Genomic DNA, 12,985 nt, shown 5'->3' with positions numbered 1-12,985 from the left:
TTTTTGAATGTGTCCCAAGTCAAGGGCCTTCCATAGCAACGTTGATGCCATTGCCACCATTGCCATCTTTCATTCTCCAAGTACATGATCCCCACACTAAGCTGAGTGGCATTATCCAGGATGTAATTCAGATTGAAATATTGCTCCATTTGTGCTATCCATGCTGCCGGGTGAGAGCCATCAAATTTATGCATGTCCAACTTGGGTGGTCGCGGACGGGATAGTTGGTTGGTGCCCCAGAGGTGAAGAGAGTGGCTAGACTCACCCTCACTGTGTTCATTTCCAATATATGCATCCTCGCGGGCTTCCGCCTTGCCCATAGAGAGTGCTGTAGTTAATTTCGTTAGCTGATCTTGGATGTCTTTCAAGGATGCTTCAAGTTTGTCCATCCTTTCATTCACCATAGCTTGATTTCTAGTTTCTACCATGCACCGAGCTAATTTACTTGAAATTTGGGACCGCCTGAATTTTTTTGGCACTAACAATTGAATGGTACCACCTTTCTCAACTCGTCTTCTTGATTCTTATAGGCTAAGTCACCAATAAGTGCCACAGGGGGTCTTATATTTTTCTTTTTTTTTACTCCTAATGGAGTTTTACTCCTTGCTTAGGAATACTGCAGTCGCCAAATCCCTAAAATGTCAATGCTGCCAAAAGTCGTGCGAAAATCATGCCCTGGTATAAGAACCCACACAACTACTTCGACCTGGATGGTGGATCTGATGGATCTGAACGGTAGAACTGATTGTTGCTGTGGATCTGATGGATTTGAGAGATCTGGATGGCTGATCTGATAGATCTGAACTGCAAAACTGATTGCTGCTGTGGTGGAAAAAACCCCACTTGCAAGATCTGATCTAGCCAAGATTATGTATGATCCAGAGAGAGATCAGGGAACTATGGTCTCCATGAGTTTCAAGTGCTTCAGATCGCAATATACATAAGGGTCTGACAGTAGTACTCGACCTAATTTTCAGGGCACTAACCAAGGAGGATCAACCGTACCCTTAGCCGTACAACCCGACTACCCTATCGTACGGGTGAGTAATCTCTCTGCGTGCTATTCTCGGTGTACTATAGCAGCAAGATGGCCGACGATTTATCTATGGCGAGGTTTCAAGGGAGCTAGGTGGCTTTCAATAAACTTAGAAGGTACTTGGAAGACAGTCCGTGTGTGGTTCTGTCTAATGCGCTACTACTCGAAGGGGTACCCACAAGGGTTACAAGGGAGTCCAACAAGCGTGACCACCTCTTGTATTTCCTGCATGCATGCCTCCCCAAATCCACAAGTTTATGTGCTCAACGATAGATCCCGTGGTTTAAAGATGCCGGAACACGTCTCTAGCCAAAAACAATTTGCTAAAAATTGGAGATCCCACTGGCCCTGGAAAGTGCTCTGATACCACTTGTTATGCTCTTAATCCTGCAAGACGATACCAGAATACCAAATATGTGAAAAAATATACCGAGAACATAGAACAAGAGCAATAACAACAAGTATTTTATTATTCAAAAAGCAAAGTTCACTTGCCTCTTTGAGGGGGCAACCTCCAATAGAGCTAAACTCAATTACAAAATAAGACACGATGCTCCTCGCACGGAGTCTCTATCCTTTATATAGGATTCATACATGTAATACCATGGGGCAATACCATGGTTCTTATTAATACCATCTATCTAATACCATGTCCCATTTGCAACTAACTGTGGTCTCGTCATTAAATGCATGTTAACCACTTACAATTATTAATATGGGCTTTATTGACTCTTTACTTAACTCTAACTATGACTCGATCCTATTACATAAATAAGGGGCTTAGGGTGGGACCCTAACAAAAGAGGAGCAAATATATCTAAATAATTCTTTATAATCGTATCCATCTACTTCTATTGTGAAAAGATAACATGTGTTGAAGATATGGTGGTTGTAGTGGCCTTATTTTCACTTTCTAATTGAACCATAAATAGGACAAACTTTGTAGTCATATATATTAAATTTTGGCACTATTGATTGAGATCAATGGAATTAAAGTAGATAGAACTACCTATTTAACACTACAAATCTGACCTCCTATCGTAACAATAACAATATAGGGATGATACTCATAAAAGGTGCAATTATTCAACATATAAGGTTCTGCTAAAAGAATAGAACAAACTTCAGGTGAGGGAACATTACAAAGTGCCTCATCTCTGAATGGATTGATATTGTAAGAAAAGTGGAATTATTGGTTGACATAGATGTTTGATCCATGGCTCAACCAACACATTGTGAATGGTTGGGGGATTGATGTTGTACAAAAGGTGGCATTATTAGATGACATGGATGTCTTATCCATGGATCAACCAATAGATGGTGTATGGTTGGGGGCATGGCACTATTATCATATTCAATCTCTTAATGATGTTGGATGAGGTCAAGTTCTTTTGGTTGTCTCTCTCAATGATGAAATGTAGTGGGGTTGCCTTCACCCACATCTATGAATGGAGGAGGAATTCCCCCTCTTTAGGATCCTCTAGCTCTTCTCGTTGGACATTTTCAATAATAATGGTAGCATTGGGTTTTGCATCAATGATTTTATTTCCTTTATCCTATTTTGAATTAGGATTAGAGCTAGAGTCTATTTTCCCCCTACTTCTTCAAATAATGATTTTCTCAAGCAGCGTCCTTGAGTGTTGTGCTAGCAACTTTTACGGAACTTAGTTATATTAATTATATGATTTAAGCACCACAGCCTTAGTGGATAAAGAATCAAATTGCCAATAATCTATCGGTACATGATAGCATAGTTTTTATGTAGAAAAGGTCGGCAACATTAAATAATTAAACTATCAAAAAATTATGATTAATAAAATATATTAATGAAAAAAGGTCAAAAAACGTTAGAAAACAAGGAATGATTATAGGTTAATAAATATTTATTGTTAAAAATAAGTATGATAATGAAGGGAAAGAAAATATTAATTATGGAAAAAACCATATTTTCTTTTTTGGCTAATTAATTTATGAGACAATTGGTGATCATAGGTTTTTTCTTTTTCTTGTTTTAAACAATTTTTAATTCTGGCAAATTGGTTTTAAACCACATATGTCTAATTTTATGTGGTTTAAAATCAATTTGTTACAATTAAAAATTATTTTAAAAATAAATAAAAATAAAGAAACATGTAATCGCCAAGTATCCTTATAAATTAATTATCCAAAAATTTCAATATATTCATTTTTCCATAATTAATATTTTAGTTCCATTCATTATCGTACTTATTTTTAACAATAAATATGTATTAAGACATAATCATTCCTTGCTTGCTTTCTTTTAATTGTTGTATTCTTTCTAATAACTATTTAATGGTAAGTGTCCTCATGAATTAATTATCCAAATTTTTTAAATATATTGACTTTTTCATAATTAATATTTTCTTTCCATTCATTATCATACTTATTTTTTAACAATAAATATTTACTAACTTTTAATCATTCCTTGTGTGGGCTTCATATTAATTTTTGTATTCTTTCTAATAAGAATTTTTCACCTTTTTCCAATTAATATATATTTATTAATCATAATATTTTTTTCATAGTTTAAATATTTAATTGTTGCAAGCCCCTTTTTCATAAAACTATGTTATGATGTACTAATAGATTATTAGCCATTTGATTCTCTCTCCACCAAAATTGTGGTGGTTAAATCATGCACTTAATGTAACTAAGTTATTTGATCACATTAATTCCTCAAAATTTCTCTATTTTTGCATAAAACAGAGACACTACATAACAATGTTGCATATTACTTATTAGACATATTAAAGCTTTCTCTGATTTTACTAAAAGCCTAGGTTCAATCCCATCATTGTTCAATGTATGATGAGCAAATCGTTTAGTGGATGCTAACAAAAGTCAGGAAATCATGCACTGTGTCTATTAAAGCTTTCTCTGATTTTACTAAAAGCCTAGGTTCAATCCCATCATTGTTCAATGTATGATGAGCAAATCGTTTAGTGGATGCTAACAAAAGTCAGGAAATCATGCACTGCTCACAAAAACATGATATGTTAATGTAAAATTACTTTCAATATTTACTATGGATTGCAGATTGTCGATTTTAATTGGAAAACAAGGAAACAATGTAGAATGGATGAAAACAAGTTTATTTTTATTGAAAACTAAGGAAGCATGCTCCTGCACCTGTTCAACGTAAGGATAGGAGGTTTAATGAATCTTTGCGCTAGCGAGGACTGAAAGTTTTTACATTTAAAGCCGAGATGGAAGGGCTTCAGTGAAAAATGCATCTACTTTGAAAAAACAGCCAGAGGATCTCCTTTGAAGCGAGGACCCCAAGATTTACTGGACAATTATTTAAATAAGTGGCCTAGTCTCTCTATGTCCCTTTAATGTATTTTTGAATCTCTATGTCCCTTTAATGTATTTTATTCAACAAATGTGAAGTTTCTATTAGTTTATTATTCTATTCCTTCGAAGGCTATAGTTTTATTGTAGTTGCTACAATAACACTCAAAATTTTGGGCATTTTCAAAAATTTGGGGCCCCTCTCTTTCCCGAGGCTATTAGGGTTTTGGTAAGGTATTCTATTGGTTACTCTCCCCTAGACCCTTCCTATCATTTTCAAAAATTTGGGGCCCCTCTCCTTCCCGAGGCTATTAGGGTTTTGGTAAGGTATTCTATTGGTTACTCTCCCCTAGACCCTTCCTATCAAATCTTGATGTTGTACCCATTCATGTGTTACATGTTGCACCCAGACATCATGTGTTGTCTTAGACACTTACCTTATCATTACACTAGGGTTCTCAAGGTTTGTAGCTTCATTGATATGCTAATAGTCTCTAGTGATTTCAAAACTTATCATTCTAGAATATGCATCACAATCAGTAGAAGAAGTGTGTGTGGGGAAGATATATTTCATTTGGTTCCCTTTCTGTTGACCATATTAGGGTTTGGAAGAAACCTGTTAAAATAAGAGTTTCCTTTAGTGTTTTAACACAAATCATATGGCTATAGGGAAGCATATTCATTTACATTGAATGACATCATGGCAAAGATCATTTTATTTTGATATTCCCCTAGTACCATCATTTTTCCCCATCTCATGTGCATTGGGATTTACAATAATAAGATCTTTCCCTTACATCCTTGTAACCCTAGACTTTCCTAACTAGGAGCGAGGGGCTAAATCACTTCTACTGGAATTATCTAGCTCATGTCCCATCAGCTATTTAAAATGTTCTCAACAACATTGGTCATTTCATCATCCCTTTAGATACTCATATGCATGAGCATCCAATTTTCCAAAGAGAAATTATGTTATTCATTCAAAATATCACTAGTGCATGGTATATCTTATGCGTCCTAGGTTTTGGGTTTCTTTTGGATTATAGAACATTTTATATATACATTATGTAGAACATTATATTTATAATGTATAACATATTATATATATATATATTATGTTGTGCAGGTCAAGTGAACACAACACAGTGGGCACAATCAAAAGGTTCGGATAGAGTATGCATATTCATTAGATGTATGTCCAATTACAAGACGGGAAGAGCATAAGCCCCAACAAAAATTGATTTCAGCGAGACATATTATGAATACTGGATCCATCATATATCTTCCTATGACAACCTATTCGAGTAAAGTTAATAAAAGATATAATCCTATACCAAGAGGAAAGCTCTATCCAAATGCAGATGAGATGAAATACATTAGGCGTCTTGTGTTATACAAGGATTTGGAAATACTTTTACTAAATAATCCTCCTCATCTACCAGTTCACGGCAGTTTGGATGCCCAAAATAGTATGGATGCATTGACAGCTGCAGCGCTATCCTATGATTATAAAGAGGGCCTCAAATTGGTCCGTAGACTTGACAGAGAAGGCAGTGGCATTTTGATCATGGGGAGGATGCAGGAAAGTATTGAACCTCTTCACACATTGTTTCAAGAGAATACAGATGCATCATGCACAACCAAGGATTTAACTCATTCTGAGAGGACTGTGGAGTGAATATTTGGATTGTGTTCGTCAGTTGTCCAAAATAGAAACATGGTGTTATTTATGCTCCACTTACAAAGGTTCAGATAGTTTTGAGGATGTAAAGACTGAAAGAATCATTATTTCTAACAACACTCAAACAGATTGTGCACAAGAGGAAATAATAAAGCATAAAGTATTGAGACCTTATCTCCATGGATGCTCATGAAAGGAGCATTATCCTCTTACCAGAAGAAAGTGTCGATTTAATAGCATGGAAAGGATACGAAAGGGAGTTTAATGGTTGCATATTATAAAATGTTTTTCGGTTCATGAGCCAACGATGGGCATAAAACAAAATCCATTCACATACATGCTTAATTGAATATTGAAGGAGGCGTCGAATGAAGGGTCTTACTCCACGTCAGCGATTGTTAAGAAGTCAAACAATTTATGTTATATTGACAAATTCATTTCCATGGCAGAGAACGATCTTGCATATGACGGTGGATTCATGTATTGAGTGGCCCTACTCTTGGAAAGGAAGGTATTCACAACAACGCTTTCAAAAGAAAGGAATTGCGTTGAATTTTTTATCTGAAAAACGCTGGAGGGGTAGTGAACAACTATGTAAGAAGTTGAGCTGTTAAGGCTTATGGCACCGCTGTGCTCGAAAATGCAGGCAACGCGTTGCTTTTTAATGACACATTGCAGCAATGGGATCGATTGCATGCCAAGGCTCAAATGAAGGAAGTCACTAATAAAATGCTTCTGGTCTTTTGGCCAGGCTTTGGAAGGTTCTAGTATAAACAGTTCAGTGTGCTGCAATTAAAAGTGCTCATCATTGGAAAGGACGCCAACGTAAGCTGTCGATAAAAAAAAATTGGTGGCATTTGGTTATGTTAGAAACACGAAAATCATCAACACATGATTCAGAATCTGATCCTAAACTGACCAGTGAAACTCAAAACAAAGGCACTGAGGCACAACAATCTATTTGCGAAGACCATCGCATGGTAGCTGAGAAGAAATACGAGGAACAAAGAGACCAATTAGATGTAAGAAGTCTAACAAGATTGGCAAGAAAATCACACAGACAACGTGAAATCTTGTTCTCCAGAGAACGTGAAAGGTCCCAAGTCATAACAACTCCCTCCAATTGTCTGTCAACAGTAGATGCGACCCATGCTACCTTTGAGAAGTGTGACTAACCGCATCCCCCACCTGTGATCACTGTATAGCTCACAAATTCACATTTCAGAGCTTTAGAGACGAGATGGAAGTGTAACTTTCCCTCATTGCGACTATGCAACCTCTTCCAATCCCTAGGTCACCGAATCGGGCCCGAGAAATCTCATAGAAGGTGTGACTTTACCTCATTGCGACTATGCGACCTCTCCTAGTCGCTAGGTCGCAGAATCGCGCCCGATAAAGCTTATAATAGATGCGAATTTTCCTCATTGTGACTATGCGACCCCTCCCAGTCGCTAGGTCGCAGAATTACACCCGAGAAATCTCATAATGTGTGATGTGATATATTTATATATTGGCTCAGATTCAGGCGATGAAGCTTCCATCATTTATCAAAACATCAATCCAGAAAAAGATTCTCCATTCCCAATGCATGTAAAACTTCACAGTAGGGAGACCCTTGGACAAGAGCAGGATTACTTCGAGGCAACAAGGCATGGTACTAGTAAGGTATATAGCAAGGATAATGATAGTTCTGGAAAGCTGAGGTCTAAGGAAGAAATAGATGTTTTCCTGAAAAGTTCACGAGAGGCAATTATTGTGAACAGGGTTTTTATCCAGATGGGAAGGCTTATATTACCAATTCTATTGATGGGGAATCTTATAAACTACCACAGCTGATTAAGAAAGCCACAAAATCAAGCCCACAAGTTTTTTTTTATCGAAGTCACCCTTCTTTCAGGGATCCATCGAAAAAGAACCTTTTTCATCTTTACAATCATGCAAATGGTGTAGCAATTTCATCAGTACGACAATAAAAGGGAAATCTCTAAATTTGCTCTAGTTAAGAGCCATGGATCTGGATGAGTCAGGTTGATCAATAGATAAGGAACTATCGAAAGTTAGCACATTTCAGGTTGCGCAAAGATGGAGATTTCCTCTATTGGGGGATGATTTCAATCCCTTTACAAATACAGTTGGAGGAAGAGAAAAATGGGTGTTCAACAAACTGAAAGGTGAAATGCCCAAATCATTACCGAATTTTCTATGGGATTATGGGCTCCCAAAGAAAAGTTATATCACTCATAACACATTTATACATGTCACAAATTCTATAGAGATGTTATATTATTGTTTCCAAACACCCTAATGTAACATACATAATTGATTTGCGGAATTATATTATATCAAGAGAGTGTGAGGACATGCATGAAGAGAGTATGATGACATGCTAGCTCAAGTTGCGTGAAACCCATCTGTTAGAAGAAATTTATCAAGCAGCATTTCCCTCATTGGCATGAAGAAATTTGTGGAGTGACAAAATAATACAAGTGACCATGAACAACCGTTAAAGACTCACATATTTCCTGAACCAAAGAAGAATGAGCCTAGCAGTAGCATATCAATACCTTCGGGCTATAAACACACACTCTTTTAGTGTTGATTTGTTCTAGTTTCTTTGTAGTCTATTAAGATGTATTAAGATGTGTGGGTTTGCAGGATTGAAATATGAAAGAAGATGATTGTTATGCATGCGGATGCTCAATCAAAAGTAATGGAAAATGAAATCTAAGTAAAGAGAAGGGATGAGAATGGGAGGAGAATGTTGGTCTATGCAAAGAAGCCAAGACTTCTCACTCAATCTATGTGAATTCCTAGGCATCATGTCAATATCAATGGAAAATTACAGAGAAAAGCCAGAGTGTTGACTTAGAAAATGGAGATAGGGTTTTCGCAAAAGCTACATGATTAGGGTTTCAACGAGATTGAAACTAGAACCCTTCAGGCTCTTAAAAATTGGTGGAAATGTTAGGAACACGACGACATAATATGAATAGATGCAAGTGAGGCACGATGACAAGAATTTCAACCATTCATGCAGGTTTTCATGGTGTCACGAAAATGTTGGCAATAAGAACCAACCCTAGGGTTTCTCAAGACTTCTGTTTTCTCGTCACATTCCTTCTTCTATTGCTGTGCAAATCTTCTCATCATGATGTGAGTGGTTATGTTGGGATCAACTCATCATGCACTAAACAATAGGCATGAGAGAGAAGTGAGGAAGTTCAAGAGTCATGAGGGGAGGTCAAGGGTCATGGTAGGTGAAGAGTCACCTCATCTCTATAAATGCCCCCCCATGCCTCAATACTAGGGGAATTTTAGCACTTGTGTTGAGGATAGGAAGACATAGTTTATTATGCTTGAGAGCTAGAGGCACTCAACTCTTAGAGCTAGTAGAGTGGAGATGCATTGAGGCTAGGGTTTTGCACTGGGCAATGGTATGAGCAGCCCATGTTCCACTATTGGGTTTTGACCAATTGCAAGGTATGTACTTGAATTTGCAGCAACATTAATAAGATGTTGTTCTTGTTTGGCACTGATTCCCATGCTTACTCACGGGCGAATGGATCCTTTTCCTTCTTTCCCCAATTATAGACCGCATCCTTCTTGATCATCTCTTAGATGGGTTTGAAAATCTACGATGGTCTGAACTCTGTCTGGATTTACCTTGATCTCACTTTTAGCAATTATGTGTCCAAGCAGGTTACCCTCAGACACTGTGAAGACTCTCTTCTTGGGATTTAAGGATATCCTATACTTTCGATATCGCTCAAAAAATTTCTTAAGATGGTGTAGGCAGTTTAATCGCTGTCCAAAGAAGACTATTGGGTTGTGTTATATTCTTTCCATGACTAGCCCATGTAGTTAACTAGGGGGTTAGGAGGGGGGCAGAGCCCCCCCTTCGTTGCGCGGATTGCGTAGCACGGGGGTCATAGGGGGTTTCGTGCTTGATTTTCGCACATGGTTTTGGACGTGATGGTTTTCGGTCAAAGGTATTGGATGCTTCGGCATGTATAAAACATTGAAAGGAACATAATGGAAAATCAAGCTGGTAGTCCTAGTTTTGGGATCCAGGGGAAAATCTCTGTGTATATGTGTTTTATGTGTTATGCTCTCACAGCGTTTATTTTATGTGTTTTAGAATTCGTATGCAGGTAATTTCTGTATGGGGTTAAAACCTAGATTTGGTATCAAAGCTATTTTGGCTTCAAGGGAATGCCTTTGTTGCTGAGGGGTTTCACTCAGGCCTGTGGTAGACCCTGTTTAGTGGGAGATCTGCGAGATCGATTTTGGTGGTGAAAGAAGATGGCGAGCAGTGGAAAGATAGAGATCGAGAAATTTAATGGCCAGAGTTTTGAGTTGTGGAAACTCAAGATGGAAGATTTGTTGGTGGATAAAGATCAGGGGATCGCGGTAGATCCGGGTACTAAACCAACAAGAGTGTCCCATGAAGAATGAAAGAAGTTGGATTGGAAGGCAAAGAGAACAATAAGATTATTTATCTTAGATTCAGTATTGCTGAATGCATCAGGGCAAGCTACGATGAAGGCTTTGTGGGACAAGTTAGAGACTTTGTACCAATCTAAGTCTCTGGTGAATGAACTATTCATGCGGAAAAAGTTGTATAACCTAAGGAAAGATGGAGACTCAGTGACAGAGCATATGAATGCATTTAATACTATGGAAATTCAGTTAGCATTTGTTGATATTAAAATTTTAGATGAAGATAAGTGCATTAATTTTTTGTGTTCTCTACCAGATTCATGGGATAGTCTAGTTATTTCAATAGGTAGCAATGCAACTGCCTTGCAGTTTGATGAAATAATCTCATCATTGCTAACAGAGGAGATGAGATGGAAAAATATGGAGAGCCAGAATGGTGATGCCTTGTCTGTACGAGGATGGTCCTAGAATAGAAACAAAAATAAGTCATCAAGTGGGAGATCTAAATCTAGAGGGAGATCTAAATCTCCAGGAAAACTTGTAAAGGTGGTGTGCTAGAAATACAGAAAGGAAGGGCACTACAAAAGGGACTGTAAATCTAAAGCTCCTGATAAAGGAAAGAGATCTGATGATGCTCCTTCTGCAGAGGCAAAAACCACGTTAGATGAAGGTGGGGATGTGTACTTGGCTTCTTCCAGTACACATGTAGATCATGAGGCATGGTTGATTCACTCGGGCGCATCCTTTCACTTCACTCCCCATAGGGAGTGGTTCTGCAAGTATGAGAAATATGATGGTGGTGATGTCTTCTTGGGAGATGACAGGAAGGTTAGAATCATTGGTCGTGGAAAAGTAAAGTTAAAGTTGCAAGGTGGAAGGGTTAGAACACTTCCGGGTGTTCTGTATATTTTTGCATTAGACAAAAATCTGATTTCTGTAAGCAAGCTGGAAGATGCAGGTGTAAAAATAGTGTTCGAGAAGGATACTTGCAAGATGGTTCCGGGGGCACTGGTATTAATGCAGGGAGTTTGAATTGGAACTCTGTACAAGCTACAAGATAGCACTGTTGTTGATGGGTGCCACAGTTCTGTGGTTCCTAAAAGTGGAGCAGAAAACATAGTGGTATGTGGAGAGAATACCATGTTGTGACGTCAAAGGCTTGGACATATTGGAGAGAAGGGCCTTCGAATACTTCATGGTAAAGGTATGGTAGAGGGTATGAGTAATATGTAGGTTTTAACCCCATACAAAAATTACTTGCATATGAATTCTAAAACACAGAAAATAAATAATGTGAGAGAATAACACATAAAACACATATACAAAGAGATTTTCCCCTTGATCCCAAAACCGGGACTACCAACTTGATTTTTCATTATGTTCCTTTCAATGTTACAATACATATTTATACATGTCGAAGCATCTAATACCATGGATCGAAAACCATCGCGTCCAAAACCATGGACCGAAAACCATCGCGTCCAAAAACATGTGAAAAAAAATGCACAAAACCATAGGTGGGTCTGCCCAACCTAACATAGGGTCCAAAACCAAAAGTGGGGTTACGAGTACCCCTCAAACCCCATGTGACCTCCCCCCCTATAAACCTCGATTAACTACGTGGGCTAGTCGTGGAAAGAATATAACACAACCCAACATTCTCCCACTTGTTATTTTCTTTCCACAGGGGGCCACAAGAGAGCTTAGTCATTTATTCAACCCTGCAATGCCCATTGTTTCTCTAAACCTAGAGAACTTCTCAGAGCTCACAGATTCTGTTAATGCATCTGCAATATTCTTCAAAGTGTCCACCTTTACCAGCAACACCTTTTTGTCTTCTTTCATATCCCTCACAAAGTTATATTGAACATCAATGTGCTTTGTCTTTGAGTGATATGCAAGGTTATTTGCCAAGAAAATTGCACTTTGGCTATCACAGTCTATCCTTATAGCTTCCTGTACTAACCCCATACTTGAACACAATCTTTGCAACCAAACTGCTTCCTTTTTTGCATGAGTGGCTGCCATGTATTCTGCCTTTGTAGTTGATAGTGCCACTACAGATTGTTTCTTACTCATCCAACTGATTGCACCTTCAAATAGGTTAAACACATACCCACTTGTAGATCTTATTTGATATAGATCTCAATCCCAGTTTGCATCAACAAAGTCACAAATATCCAACACTTTGTCCAATCCTGGTCTTCCTTGGTAGCACAAACCATAATCACTAGTGCCACACAAATACCTGAAAACCCGCTTCACTACTGTCCAATGCTTTTTTCTTGGTTTTGACATAAACCTGCTCAATACTCCCATTGCATGAGCAATGTCTGGTCTAGTACAATCCATTGCATACATTAGGCGACCAACTACACTTGAATATGGAACATGGGACATGTCCTATTCCTCTTCTTGTGTCTTGGGACACTGTGCAGCAGATAACCTCACACCTACACGAATAGGAACCTTCACCAGTTTACTATCCTACATATTAATCCTCTGCAGTATTGTCT

Source organism: Pinus tabuliformis, chromosome X (genome assembly GCF_031772625.1).
Source record: "Pinus tabuliformis cultivar Carrire ecotype Pingquan chromosome X, CPIR1, whole genome shotgun sequence".
NCBI classification, from domain to species: Eukaryota; Viridiplantae; Streptophyta; class Pinopsida; order Pinales; family Pinaceae; genus Pinus; species Pinus tabuliformis.
This window is presented reverse-complemented; position numbering follows the sequence as displayed.